Source organism: Lissotriton vulgaris, chromosome 12 (assembly GCF_964263255.1).
Source record: "Lissotriton vulgaris chromosome 12, aLisVul1.2, whole genome shotgun sequence".
Lineage (NCBI taxonomy): Eukaryota > Metazoa > Chordata > Amphibia > Caudata > Salamandridae > Lissotriton > Lissotriton vulgaris.
The window spans coordinates 126,234,303-126,248,184 of record NC_141700.1 but is presented as its reverse complement, the minus strand read 5'-3'; the positions used below and the strand labels follow the sequence as shown (position 1 = coordinate 126,248,184).

Sequence of the window (13,882 nt, the reverse complement as noted above, 5' to 3'; positions counted from 1 at the left end):
TGTTATGCACTGCCTGACTCATTATCAAGCTTCAGAAGGAGAGTGGACGTTTCCAACATTAGAGGTCTATTGTACAGTGCAGCATACATGCAATATTGGAAAAGTTAGGAGAAATAAAAACATTTATTCTTCGTAGTGCCTTTCTCGAGCAGGCATTATGTTTTTGATGCAAGGTCCTGTCAGCCATTGTTTAGTAGATAGGGCTTTCCGCCAATAGAAATGGGTTGCTGCAGGAGAACTTGCCATGTCCATCCAGGGAGTGCCTACCTGATGCGAAGTAGGGCAAAGCACTATTTGCATTACTTGTTCACAGCTTTCCAGTGCAAAAAAACATTTTGCAGTGGAAAGTAATTGTTTATGAAGATTTTGCATTGGTTTGCTTCACTTTTTGCGACAGAGATGTGTGTAGCGCACTTATACATTGGGACAGACTTGCAGTTCTGATGGGTTTCAGCCTCTGGGCTAAAGTGCCTAAATTCAAGCTGGGAAGACTCATGCCTGTCACACACTGTAACATGGAATCATCTGGAACCAGGCTGATGAGACTCTGCCCCCACTCTCTAGTGGTGCTTCCTGATCCAGCAACACTTGTGGCGAATGCAGGCAGCCATATTGGTCTGGGAAGGTTCCAAGATATCAAGTGGTTTACCTCCCGCTCGCATTCGGCCTTATATTTTTGAAGATTAATTTGATAAAATGCAATTGACAGAGACGTATGGTAATGGTGCTGCACAGCCACCACTCTGCTTGGTCATCGTCGCTTTTCATTGTCCCGAACGACTTCCATTTAGAATTTCATTGGTGGTTTAGCATCACCTGCAGTAGATGGTACTCATTCGCTCATGGGTAGACTCCATACAGCATCTCTTTGTGGATGAAAGTGCCTTGTATTGTCTGAATGGACTCTATATAGTGCTCCTTACATGATTTAACAGTGCCTGAAGTAGGTGCGCTCACTGTCGCTGCTGTGAAAACCCCGTACAGTGCACCCTTGGTGGCCTAACCATGCCTTTATTGAGTGGGCCCTCTGTTGCTGTTAGGTAGACTCTGTAAGTCCCTCCATTCATCGGAGATGAATAGCGCCTTCACCATGTTGGTCCCCTGTCGCTCTCTGGTAGATTCCACTTAGTACTCCCAAGGGGGTTTAACTGAGCCTCCAATGGTTGGGTACGCTGGCACTGCTAGATAGACTCCCTGTGACTCCCTCTGTGGCATAACAATAGGTTGGTCCAACTATCGCTTCAAAAATGGACTCTGCTGTCTTCTCCTCTGGTGGCTTTCACAGCACCTCCAACGGGTTGGTCCACTGTCGCTCCTGGGTAGACTCCATACAGCAGTCCCCTGGTGGCTATAACGCCGTCTCCAACGGGTTGGTCCACGGTCACTCCTGAATAAACTCTACTTAGTACCTCTTTGATGGATGAACAGCGCCCCTAAAGACTGAATCACCTGATTGAATATACCACTTTGCTGATGGCTTGACAGTGACTCTGAGAGTTTGTTCCCCTGCCACTCAGGATGGACTCTATATAGTACTCCCTTAGTGGCTTAGCCATGCTTCCAGGATGTTTGGCTCCTGTGGCTCCCAGATGGACTCCACATTGTAGTCATAGAGTGGTTTACAAGTGGCTCCAGTGGGCTGGATCTTTGATACTGTTGACTGGACTCCATGCAGCCTAGTGGACCCAACCGATGCACATCAACTTCAAGTTTCTACGTTTGATGCTGTCCTCCCTGATGCTGGAAAGTGCTTGCATGCATAGCTACATCTATTCACACTCCCTCCACTACACCCCCGTGCATATCTGCGCAAGGACCACCCTGCTCCACCAGGTTGTCTCAAACATCACACATCTTTCTAAACATGACCAATAAAGGCCTACCAGCAAACAACGTATTTTCCGCCGTGTCCTGAACCTGATGCAAATTGCAGCGCTTTATGATCTCACCAGAGTCATGAAGCGCTACATAATGAACCAGGCCGCTCATAAAGTGCTTTTGACCTCGTATGATGTCTGGGTTGCTCTACTTAAATATCAATACCATGCATACCTTCACAGCCTGGTCTGACCAGAACGCTATCCTTGTGTATATGATTATTATCATTAATGTGGTTTCCTGGATGTAGCTAGAGGTGGTTATCAAGTCAGTTGTGCGCCATCTTAGATGAGTGGTATGTACATTGCTCTGCTTGAGGTATGTTTACGAAATAATTGAGACTGGCATCGTGTTCGGGTCTCTTTACATCAATCTAGCTGTAGGGCAGTGGGTAGGTGTTTAACATTTTGCGTTTCCTGGTGTTCTGGAGAGTTATATTGTTTCATCACCTCTCTTTGGACTAGAAAGAATTGTCCCTGGCCTTTCCTGGAAGCATTTTTAGGATGACCCTAGCGGCGCGCATGCGCTGCTCTGTGAGGCATGGTGTATTCTTCACATGGGATTCAAGCCAGCCCATCACTTGTGACTGGTTGTTCTGGGTGCCTTTCTAAATTACTTACTTTTGAATGGTAAATCGTGCCCAGTTGTCCCTCCTTTTGGTCTTTCGTTCCCTCCCGTAGCGACTGGCCCTGTTACAGGGGTCATTTTGCTTCTTGTTGATTCACACACTATTGTTTCGGATTGCCTGCCTCTTGTTCTGAAAATGTTCAAAACGCAAGCAGCTTTCCAGTGTTACTGCTTTCCCCTCCAATCCAGTGTTTCTCCATGTGTTCTCCCTTTCGCACCTTAGCTTTCACTTATGATCTACAGAGTCTGGGTCACTGAAGATCAAGTTAAGCAGTCACAAAGTTAGAATGTGAGAAATTTGACTTTACTCACTCGTTTACTTTCAGCTAGTGGCGTAGCTAGGCACTTTACCGCCAGTGGCAGTCCCTGCCTGGCCACCCGTGGCCATGCTGAAGAGTGGGGGCGGGGGGCTAGTGAGAAATTCCACATGTAAGAGTGGGGGGGGTGGGAGTTGAGCTGCCCCCAGGACTCATGCCGCTTAGGGCGGACCGCCCCCACTCCCCCTTGCTTTGCCACTGCTTTCACCTAATCCTTCGTTTTTAGCATTAATTATGTTTTACTCGTTCTTTATCTGGTCACAAACGTGACAGCTGTGTCTCTGTTCCCTGTTGTAATTCCCCTTTCTTAGTCCTCTAGCCAGTGCTGCAGTTGTGTCTCTGTTCCTAGTGGTAATTTGTCATTCTTCAGTCCTCTAGACAGTGCTGCTAGCTACTTCTCTGGTCCCAGTGTCAATTCCTCATACTTACCCTCTAGACAGTGCCACTAGCTGCTTCTCTGGTCCAAGTGGTACTTTCTCATTCTTAGTCCTCTAGACAGTGCTGCTTTTATGGTACCAGTGGTAATTCCTCATTCTAAGTCCTCTAGATAGTGCTGTAACTGCTACTGTGGTCCCAGTGGTAATTCCTCATTCTAAGTCCTCTAGATAGTGCTGTAACTGCTACTGTGGTCCCAGTGGTAATTCCTCATTCTAAGTCCTCTAGATAGTGCTGTAGCTGCTTCTGTGGTCCTGTTGGTAATTCCTCATTCTAAGTCCTCTAGGCAGTGCTGCGAGCTGCTACTCTGGTCCCGTCAGTATTACCTCATTCTAAATCCATTAGGCTGTGCAGCAGCTGTGTCTCTGTTCCCAGTGGTAATTCCTCATTCTAAATCCTCTAGACAGTGCTGCCAGCTGTTTCTTTGGTCTCCACGGAAATTCTTGTCACTAATTCCTCCATTCTGAGCCCTCTAGGCAGTGCTGCAGCTGCGTCTCTGTTCCCAGTGGTGATTCCTCAATCTTAGCCCTCTAGTCAGTGCTGCTAGCTAGCGGCTTCTCTGGTCCCGTCAGTAATTCCTCATTCTATGTCCTCTTCTTGGCAGTGATGCTAGCTACTACTCTGGTCCCATCATTAATTCCTCATTCTAAGTCTTCAATACAGTGCTGCTAGCTGCTTCTCTGGTCTCACTGCGAATTCCTCAATCTAAAACTTCTAGACAGTGCTGCAGTTGTGTCACTGTTCCCAGTGGTATTTCCTCATTCTTAGTCCTAAAGACAGTGCTACTAGCTGCTTCTCTGTCCCAGTGGTATTTCCTCATTCTAACTCCTGTAGACAGTGCTGCAGCTGCTTCTCTGGTCCCATCAATAATTCCTAATTCTATGTCCTCTTGGCAGTGATGCTAGCTGCTTCTCTGGTCCCATCAGTAATTCCTCATTCTACGTCTTCTACACAGTGCTGCAGTTGCTTCTCTGACCTCAGTGGTAATTCCTCATTCTAAGTCTTCTGGGCAGTGTTGCAGCTGTGTCTCTGTTCATACATCCACTATACTCAAAACCAAAACACAGAGATAAAAGACATTGTCATTTACAACACCAATACCTCTAACTCTCACCAAATGCAAGCCCTATTGCATTGCAAATGCTTGTTATTTCAGTGCTTTCAAAAGAGCAATAAGGTAATAAAACGTGTCAGGGTTTGAGATAAGCCCTATAGGTCGCAGCACTGCGGGTAAAGTCTGCCATTGCTCACAGTCCAGCCCAAGCTGCCAGCAGACGCTGTGCCATCAGATCACGGTGCAACTACCACCTGTCCCACCACGCACGTCTGACGGCGGTCTGTCGTGCTGTCCCCTGGCATGGAGGCAACGGAGTAGAGGTGCTGCATATGGGCGCAGGTCTGTGTTGTGGGCAAATGTGTGTGACCCTTTATGAGTGTGACTCGATTGTTTGTCATTGTTTCCAATCAAGTAACTCAAACTGATGGGGCCCCGGCAGAATGGGACGATGGGCCCTGAGTCTTTCATATTTATTTAGAAAGTTTTATATAGCGCGAACATGATCCTGAAGGATATCATTTTACAGATATTCATTGCCCTGGGGCTGAGTGGCGGCCCCTTGAAGTGTTGGGGCCCCCTGAGCCGCAGGGGCTGCAGGGACCTGTGTTACATCCCTGATTGTTGCGTCCCCTGCATATGTCCCTTTATCTCTGTCCCCCTGACTGTCCGAACCTGTATCTCCTCTATTGTGTCTGTCTGCCCCTGGGTCTACATGTCTCTGTCGCCCCTCGTTGGTCTGGCCTGTATCTCTTGCCCCCTTGTTTATCTCCAGGGCTGTTTTTGTTTCATCTTAGCTGCCTCATCTCCGCCTCAATGTGTGTCCTCTTGCGCTCCTGTATAATCGCTCTTCTCTTGTGTCTGTCCGTCTGTCCTGCCTGTGTTTCATGTTGCACGCTTCAATTCTGCCTTCATGTCCATCTGCTCCTGTATCCAGTGGGGCTTGAACAATTTTCAGAGTGGGAGTGCTGCCATCAATGTTACATCACCCAAATCATAGGGATTGTGAAGAATCCAATTGTTACACTAAGAAGAAGTATAATATGTTATGTCAATTTGTATTGCACGCAAATCACCGAACAAGCATTAGGCCAACCCACTCCATCCAATCCTGGCCTTGTTCTCATGTAGCATGAGAGCAGTGCCAGGATTGGTTAGGGAGTTCCTCGTTCCACATTCCTCGGAAGGAAAGCGAGGAGGACGCGGATAAGTACAATTTTGTTTTATTTAATTAATATAATGTGGAATGCATGTATTGTTTATTTTATTTTGGAGGGCTTTTGAGGGAGTTATTCTTTTAGTATGACTTTGGCAGGGACGAAAAATGTGTTTTGGAGGTGGTGGGGCACTTCGCTCGCCCTACCACTTTGAAAGGTCTCCAGCCACTCCTGGAAATCATAGCCTGGCATTTGACCTCTGCGCCTGTCTGAACTTGTGTCTGTTTGCCTATCTCTATGTCTGTCTATCCCCATATCTGGCTGCCCGTGTCTGTCTGCCCCATAGCTATCTGCCTCTTCACTCATCAGAAAATGCTGTCCGACTCAGAATCTGTCAGCTCAGATCCCCCCCATCCCCTAGAGTCCTAATAGAGTGTATGCCACAAAATGTATAACTCCTTTTGTCACTCATTGTTCCACGCCCCTTTGTCCTGTGCTGACTCTGCCCCCCCCCCCCTGTGTTTGTGCTGAGGCAGCGTCTGCAGGGGGGTACCTTCAGGGGGGTGTTTGAGGTGTTACACCCCGCTAAAAATGTTTTCTGTAATAAAAAGTTGTGTACAAGTGCTTTTAGTCGTGTATGGTGAGGTGTCTGTCGGATTTCACCTGGCATTTTCACATACACACAGACAAAAACACACACACTCTTGCTCTCTTGTCTCTGTTTAACGGTCTTAAAAATGTTGGTTAGTTTGAAAAATGTTGTGTTTTAAGTAGTCCTAACACACAGCACACCCTCGTGCCCCTCTTCTCACATGGTGTGTTTTCTCAAGATGCCTGCCGCCCTGGACGGTGAGTGTGTGTTGTAGCTGGGCGTGTCAGCTGGCTGTAATTGCACAGGGCGAGCCCAGGTTGTGAAAGGAGAGGGCGGCTTTCTTGCGGCCGTCTCAATGTCCAAGGATCCGCTCTTGTGATACCAGGAGTAGTGAGGCCTAGTTCACGCCCTTGTCTCCAGCTGAGCCCGGAGTGAAACTTTGCTCCAATATGTGAGACTCTGTTAAAGCATACAGAGCTGTGAAGCTGGGCAGAAATGCAACTGCCTTCACAGTTGTGAGACAGGCAAGGCACAAGTCGCAAAAAAAGAAGTGGGGGGACGCGGTCACCGGAAGTGACGTCACGGCGTCCCCCCGGTAAAATAAGTGGGGGGACGCCATCCACCCGTGTGGTACCCCGACTCGAGCCCTGGAGACAGGGCTTTAAGTGGGATAAAAAAAACTAGGGGGTCTCTCAAAGAGGTGTGGCCAATGTAATTAAGGGCGTGGTACTAAAACATATACGCTAAAAATCTGTGCTTAGTGCACCTTTCGACCAGTATTTTGCTTCTTCTGCCATTGCAACAAGATATATAATACTACAAGTAATATTGCACTTACAACAAGCCAGGACTATTGGCTTTATCAATGGTTGTTAGTTGCATAAGACAAATAAGCAACAACTACCGCTTTGTTGTATATAACGCTGAAAATGCGTCAGTTCTGAAATTTTGAGACGGGCAATGAAATAAACGAGTGTCTTTGAAGTTACATCAAAGCCTCTGAGTAGTAGTAGTACTGCAGAGTTAAGATTTTTTTTTCACCCTGAGGGTGAGGGCACATATGGAGAGCCCCACAGGTACCTGTCCGAGTACCTGCTTTTTAGAACTGCTGGTGCTGAGCACCGGCAGGACCCAGCCCACTTAAAGCAATGCTGTGAGACATTATGAAATAGGTCTCCAAAAATGCGAAACTCTATTAAACTATATAGGACCATTGAGTCTGACTGTACTGTGAGAATCCATTAAAGTATGTGTAGTCGCTCACATACTTTATGGTATGACCCACTCCTGAACGGTCGCTCCCCCACGCTCCCGGAATCTACAACCTCTTCGCGCTGCCACGCGCAATTGCACTCTGCTGACACGCACTCCTTACCGGACTCGGTATCGTCTTATGGGATACTTTAATTGCTAGCGCTTTCTGTGATAACTGCAATTGCTAGCGCTTTCTGTGATAACTGCAATTGCTAGCGCTTTCTGTGATAACTGCAATTGCTAGCGCTTTTTGTGATACTGTAATTGCTAGCGCTTTTTGTGTTAACTGTAACTGCTAGCGCTTTTTGCCTGTTACCGTAGCTTCACCTTAGGAGTATTCATTTCTTCACATTGAGCGTTTTTTCTACATAGTGCTGCACTCTCTGCCCTGCTTTACAGCGCGACATTGCTGAGGCTTATTTGCATGTTTGAACTTTGGTTGCACACTCGGTGCCATTGGACATTTGCTGCCCCTGTCTCCCTTTCCCTTTGACCCTCCATTTTGTTGTTGTGGTTTTCCCCTGGCCCGCCCCTCCTCCCCGCTACCGCCTCCCTGCTGCCCCTCCCACGCTCCGCCCCCTCCACTAACCATTTATGACGGATGTCCCTACGCACAGCGTCCACGCGCTGAGGCCGCGGCGAAGGTGCGCCAAAGGTAAGCCCGTCTACGCCCGTCCGCGCCAAGCCCGCGCCCAGCGCCAGACCCCCTGGCCCCCGTACCACCCACCCCACCCGCATTACATACGACGCCCCCACCCTCTTAGCCCTAAACCCCGGCCGACTCCCCAACTGCGCCCAAGCCGCTCCTGGACACACCCATGGACCCTTCACATGCAACTCATGCAAGTATGACGGCACCAAGACCAACCCCTCATCCACTAACACCAATCAGAGATCTGACACCAACCACCTAAAATGTATACTGCTCAACACCCACTCAGTCCACAAACACGCAATCGACCTCTGGAATCTACTAGACACCATCTCCCCGGACGTCGCCTTCCTAACAGAAACATGGATGAACGCCTCCTCAGCCCCAGACATCCCCATTGCCATCCCGGAAGGCTACAAGATCATCCGAAAAGACCGCACCTTCCAAACAGGAGGAGGCATCGCTATCGTCCATAAGAATTCCATCCGCATCTCAACCAGCTCAGACGTCAACCTCGCTAGCGCCGAACACCTACACTTCCAGATCCACACCGACCCCAAGACCACACTCAGAGGTACCCTCCTCTATAGGCCACCAGGACCCCGTGCACAATTCACTGAAGACATCACTGACTTTATCACCCCACACGCCCTCCCCTCCGAGGACTACATTCTATTGGGAGACCTCAATTTTCACCTGGAAAAGAGCAACAACAGCAACGCCACCACCCTTCTGGACAATCTCGCCAACCTCGGACTCAAACAACTTGTCAATACCCCCACTCACTACGCAGGTCACACACTCGACCCTATCTTCACCTCCAGCAAACATATCTCCTTCAGTCACACCGCAGTTCTCCATTGGACGGACCACAGCTGCGTTCACTTTATCTACAAAAAGACCACAACCCACAACCATCCTCAACCTACTCTGCGAAGAAACTGGAACAAAATCACCATCGACCAGATCTCCTCATCGCTCCTTCAAAACCCCCCTGCCCACTCCTCGAACCCCAACCAAGCAGCCATTAACCTTACTCAATGGCTAACCAACAGCGCCGACAACCTAGCACCTTTGAAAAAACGTCAAATCAAACTAGGCAGCAAAAACGCCCCCTGGTTCAACGATGATCTTAAGAAATCCAAGAAACTCTGTCGCTCCCTTGAGAAGGCCTGGAAAAAAGACCCAAACACCAGCACCAGAGACGCCTTCAAAAACGCCACCCGCACACACCACCAACTGATCCGGACTGCCAAGAAAGCCGCATTCAAAGACCGATTAGACAACAACGCCCACAACAGCAAGGAATTATTCAACATCGTCAAAGAGTTTACCAACCCCACTGCCAACTCCAACAACATCACTCCCTCTCAAACCCTTTGCGACTCCCTAGCCTCGTTCTTCCACGACAAAATCGCTGACATCCACAACAGCTTCGACAACCAACACGGAGACCAACCCACCCAACCTTCTGCCGTACCTTCACCCCCCTTGAACATCCTTAATGACTGGAACTCAATCTCCACTGAGGACACCATCCGCTTGATGAACTCCATCCATTCAGGATCCCCCACAGACCCATGCTCTCACCACATCTTCAACAAAGCAGACTCCATCATAGCACCACACCTCCGAGACGTCATCAACTGCTCCCTCAACTCCGCCACCTTCCCGGAAAGCTGGAAACACGCCGAACTCAGCGCCCTTCTGAAAAAACCCACAGCTGACCCCACCGAACTCAAAAACTACCGCCCCATCTCGCTCCTTCCATTCCCGGCCAAAGTCATCGAGCAAGCTATCAACAACCAGCTCGCCACCTTCCTCGAAACCAACAAATCCCTTGACTCCTCGCAGTCCGGCTTCCGAGCAAAACACAGCACTGAGACCGCACTCATCGCAGCAACAGACGACATTCGAACTCTACTGGACAATGGAGACACAGTCGCCCTCATCCTCCTCGACCTCTCCGCAGCCTTCGACACAGTCTGTCATAGCACCCTGTTACAACGCCTCAGTAACATCGGAATCCAAGGAAAAGCACTAGAATGGATCACCTCGTTCCTTGCCGGAAGAACTCAGAGAGTCCGCCTCCCACCATTCAAGTCAGAGGCCACTGAAGTCATTTGCGGCGTGCCACAAGGATCTTCACTCAGCCCCACCCTCTTCAACGTCTACATGAGCCCCCTCGCGGCCATCGCACGCCAACACAACCTCAACATCATCTCCTACGCTGATGACACTCAACTGATCCTCTCACTCACCAAAGACCCTAACACCGCCAAAACGAACCTACATGACGGAATGAAAGAAGTTGCCGAGTGGATGAAGCACAGCCGTCTGAAACTGAATTCAGACAAAACAGAAGTCCTTATCTTAGGTACCTCCCCCTCCGCCTGGGACGACTCTTGGTGGCCAGAGGCCCTTGGAAAAGCACCTATCCCGACGGACCACGCACGGAACCTGGGCGTCATCCTAGACTCCTCACTCTCGATGACCAGACAAGTCAACGCCGTTTCATCATCTTGCTTCAACATTCTTCGCATGCTCAAAAAAAACATTTAGCTGGATCCCCACCGAAACTAGAAAAACGGTCACCCACGCACTGGTAACAAGCCGTCTGGACTATGGAAACACCCTATACGCCGGTACCACCGCAAAACGTCTGAAAAAACTCCAACGCATCCAGAAAGCATCAGCCAGACTCATACTAGACATCCCACGTAAAGACCACATTTCTGGTCACCTGAAAAACCTCCACTGGCCCCCCGTCAATAAGAGGATAACATTCCGCCTCCTAACCCACGCACACAAAGCACTTTACGATCTTGGACCCGAATGCCTCAACACACGACTTTCCTTCTACACCCCCCCCCCGCCAGCTTCGCTCTTCCAATCAAGCCCTTGCTGCTGGACCTCGCATCAACAAAACCACCATGGGAGGAAGATCCTTCTCCTACCTGGCGGCTAAAACCTGGAACTCACTTCCCATTCACCTTCGCCTCACTCAGAACCACCTAGCATTCAGAAAGCAACTTAAAACCTGGATATTCGACAAGTAATTCCCCACCCCTCTTCAAGCGCCTTGAGACCCTCTGGGTATGTAGCGCGCTATATAAATTATTTGACTTGACTTGACTCAGCGCAGAAGTGAAATGACCTTCCAAGACGTCGCTGCGAAAACACTTCTTCAAAAATGTGAGAATCTATTAGATACAATCGTATCCTACAGGTTAATAGATTGGAATGTAACTAAAATACATGAAATTCCTCAATCCCTCTATAAAAACCTGTCTCTCATTTCTTTATAATAGGGAACTTGTGACGTTCCTAGTCACCCATCATGAAGAAATAAAATAACGTCAAAACTCAACTATCGCTGGCGATAATCTATTATTCCTAAAAAAAATAAACTAAAGATGGGGTTTTAGCCTGCCCATTACTTACCATTTGGTAGCTTCTTCTTCACTCTTATTTCCTTTCTTCTCATTGGTACGCTCGTGCAGACTTCACTTCCTCTTTATTTGTTCATCTCTTCGATGGAGCATGGACCAAGTACTGATTAATGTCTTTATTGATGTCCTTCCGCTCCTCATACTCAGATGGAGGTACTTTTTTGTTGTTTTTTTCTGTCGTTTTGCTTCCTTTTTCGTTGCTTGTTGGCAGTGGTTTGACATTCAGGGAGATGCAAAAATGCTCCGGATTACATTTTCATACACAAATAATAAAAAATGTGCATCTTTTCACATGGAGCTGCCGAACAAAAGTTGATCCGAGAAGTGTAACTTTGAATGGTGTCCGGAAAGTGACGTCTTATCCCACCATCAAAAGTTGATTATTGCTGTATATGCAGTTAACGTGCCACAGTAACAGTACCATTGAATGTGTTGTGTTACATTTCACACGAAACGTTTTTGATGATACAACATTCAACTGACTTGCCACAGAAAGGAGGTTGTGTTCTTGAAAAATCCAGTGTTGTAACCTTTTTGCGCACAGTTGTGTTCCAACCCAATCTTCCAACCACATACTCTCTACACAATGTAGCTTCAATGCCCCTGGAGTGGTAGTAAGCGCTATGGGCCATATGTATCAAGCAAAGTCGCATTCGAAAATCGGCCTTTGCGAATGAAATTTGCTAAATGGTATGTATGAAGAAAAATCTGGTGCAAAACAAGGAATCGCAAAATTTGCGATTCCTTATTTTGCAATTGCATTTAAGGAATCGCAAAGTTTGCGATTCCTTAAATGCAATGTATGAAGCAAAAAAAATTGCAAATTGTCCTTAAGGATTTGCAAATTACCACCAACTTCAAGTTGGTGGTAAGTTGCTAATTCCTTGAAAAATGCACATTTTTGCGATTAATTGCGATTCGCAATTTGCTAATCGCAGTTAAGGAATACTAAGAATTCGCAAAAAATAATGCGAATTTGTACATACATCCCAATTTGCGATTCTGAAATAGCGATTTCTAAAAAATCGCTATTTCAGAATCGCAAATCAGCTTGATGAAACATATGGCCCTAAGTCACAGTTAATACAAAGCATATCATTCAATCACAAGCTCCTGCATTGACTGCTGAGCAGTGCAGTCTGACACTATATTTTGTAAGCGCTGTTTGGCTTTTTCAGCCTTTTGATTGAACATACCATCGCTTCATCTTGTGTGAATAAAAGACATCACAGCCTGGCGAGTTCATTATGTTCAAACACTAATACCATGTCATTATCATCAAACTGAATGGTATTCTTTTATCGGCAGCTGAAGGATGAGAGGCTGATATGACTCTGCCGAAACGTTAAACTGGGCCTGGTATTCGCACACAGGTCTCTGCAAGAGGTCCCTCTAGCCTCCACACTTTTAGTGATTTGAACATGTGGGGTGGGCCACGTGTGTTTCAGGCCTGTGTTCGCCAAATTCTGCCTCTGACATCTTAGTAGAAGAGTTTGGGGATGTAAAAGGCTGTATATTGTCCCTGAGTGACACAGCGCTAGCGAGGGAAGCAAGGCGACGGTTGTGCGCATGCGCTGAAAAGGCCAAGAGCAGAGGGACTTCAACATTTGTCTCTTTGTTATTTGTATGAATAAATCACTGTATATTTAGACCTTAGTATGTAAAACCAACCATTAAAATCCTTACACAAGAAATGCAATTTAAAACTACATAGAATATCATCCACTATACAAGAATAGACTTTAAACACCTTCCTATGGCACATGCTATGTCTAAAAATGTCATGTTTAACAAGAGTCAGATTGTCACCCTTCAGTGCTGAATATTATACTTAATATAAATCAGTTTTAAAATTAAACGTCGAACATCTAAAAAATGTAAACAATCATAAAGCAGTTAGAATTATCATACCATAAACCACATATGTAGTTGCCCTCCATGTTTAATAGCCCTTGGAAAGTACTATGATTTAAATGAAAAACATAAAAAATAACCCGGAAACTTCAGCAGCAACCGACGAAGAAGAGTGTGAGATAAGGAAGACACATAAGGAGCTTTGATGTAATTGCCAGGGTTCCAACATATAGCTAGCCGACCTCTTCGTTGCCAAGTAATGTAAATCTGTAAGCCTTGATTACCTGTATAAAATGTATTTAAGTCTTTTTTTGGAAGGGACGGAGGCTCCACAACATTATAATTCCCAATATTTAACTTTCTCGCAATTTTAATCAACCTTTAATCTTCTGCGGCTAATGCAGTTCTATGTTTCTAATTTCCATAGCAGAAAAGGATGAATTTTTTAGATTATCGACACTGCCAAATTTCCCCCAAAAATGTAATGTTGATTTCCATGCCAAAAAGTTCCAGGATTTCAAATTCGATTCCATTCTTATGGCAGGAGTCAATATTCCACTGGGTAGCCCAAGCAATTTGCTTAGACATTTGTCTTCACACTTATCCCAAA

The 13,882-nt window shown here is 46.9% G+C and overlaps 1 protein-coding gene across 1 annotated transcript in view; it reads left to right on the top strand.

The window, feature by feature from the left end:
- Positions 1–4,532: 4,532 nt before the first annotated feature.
- The window catches only part of LOC147673615 (uncharacterized), a 51,191-nt gene continuing 41,841 nt past the window's right edge, over positions 4,533–13,882 (top strand). Inside the window, exon 1 of the mRNA XM_086946383.1 lies at positions 4,533–4,653. The gene's annotated coding sequence lies outside the window, so the exon portion shown is untranslated. The remainder of the gene's footprint in view (positions 4,654–13,882) is intronic.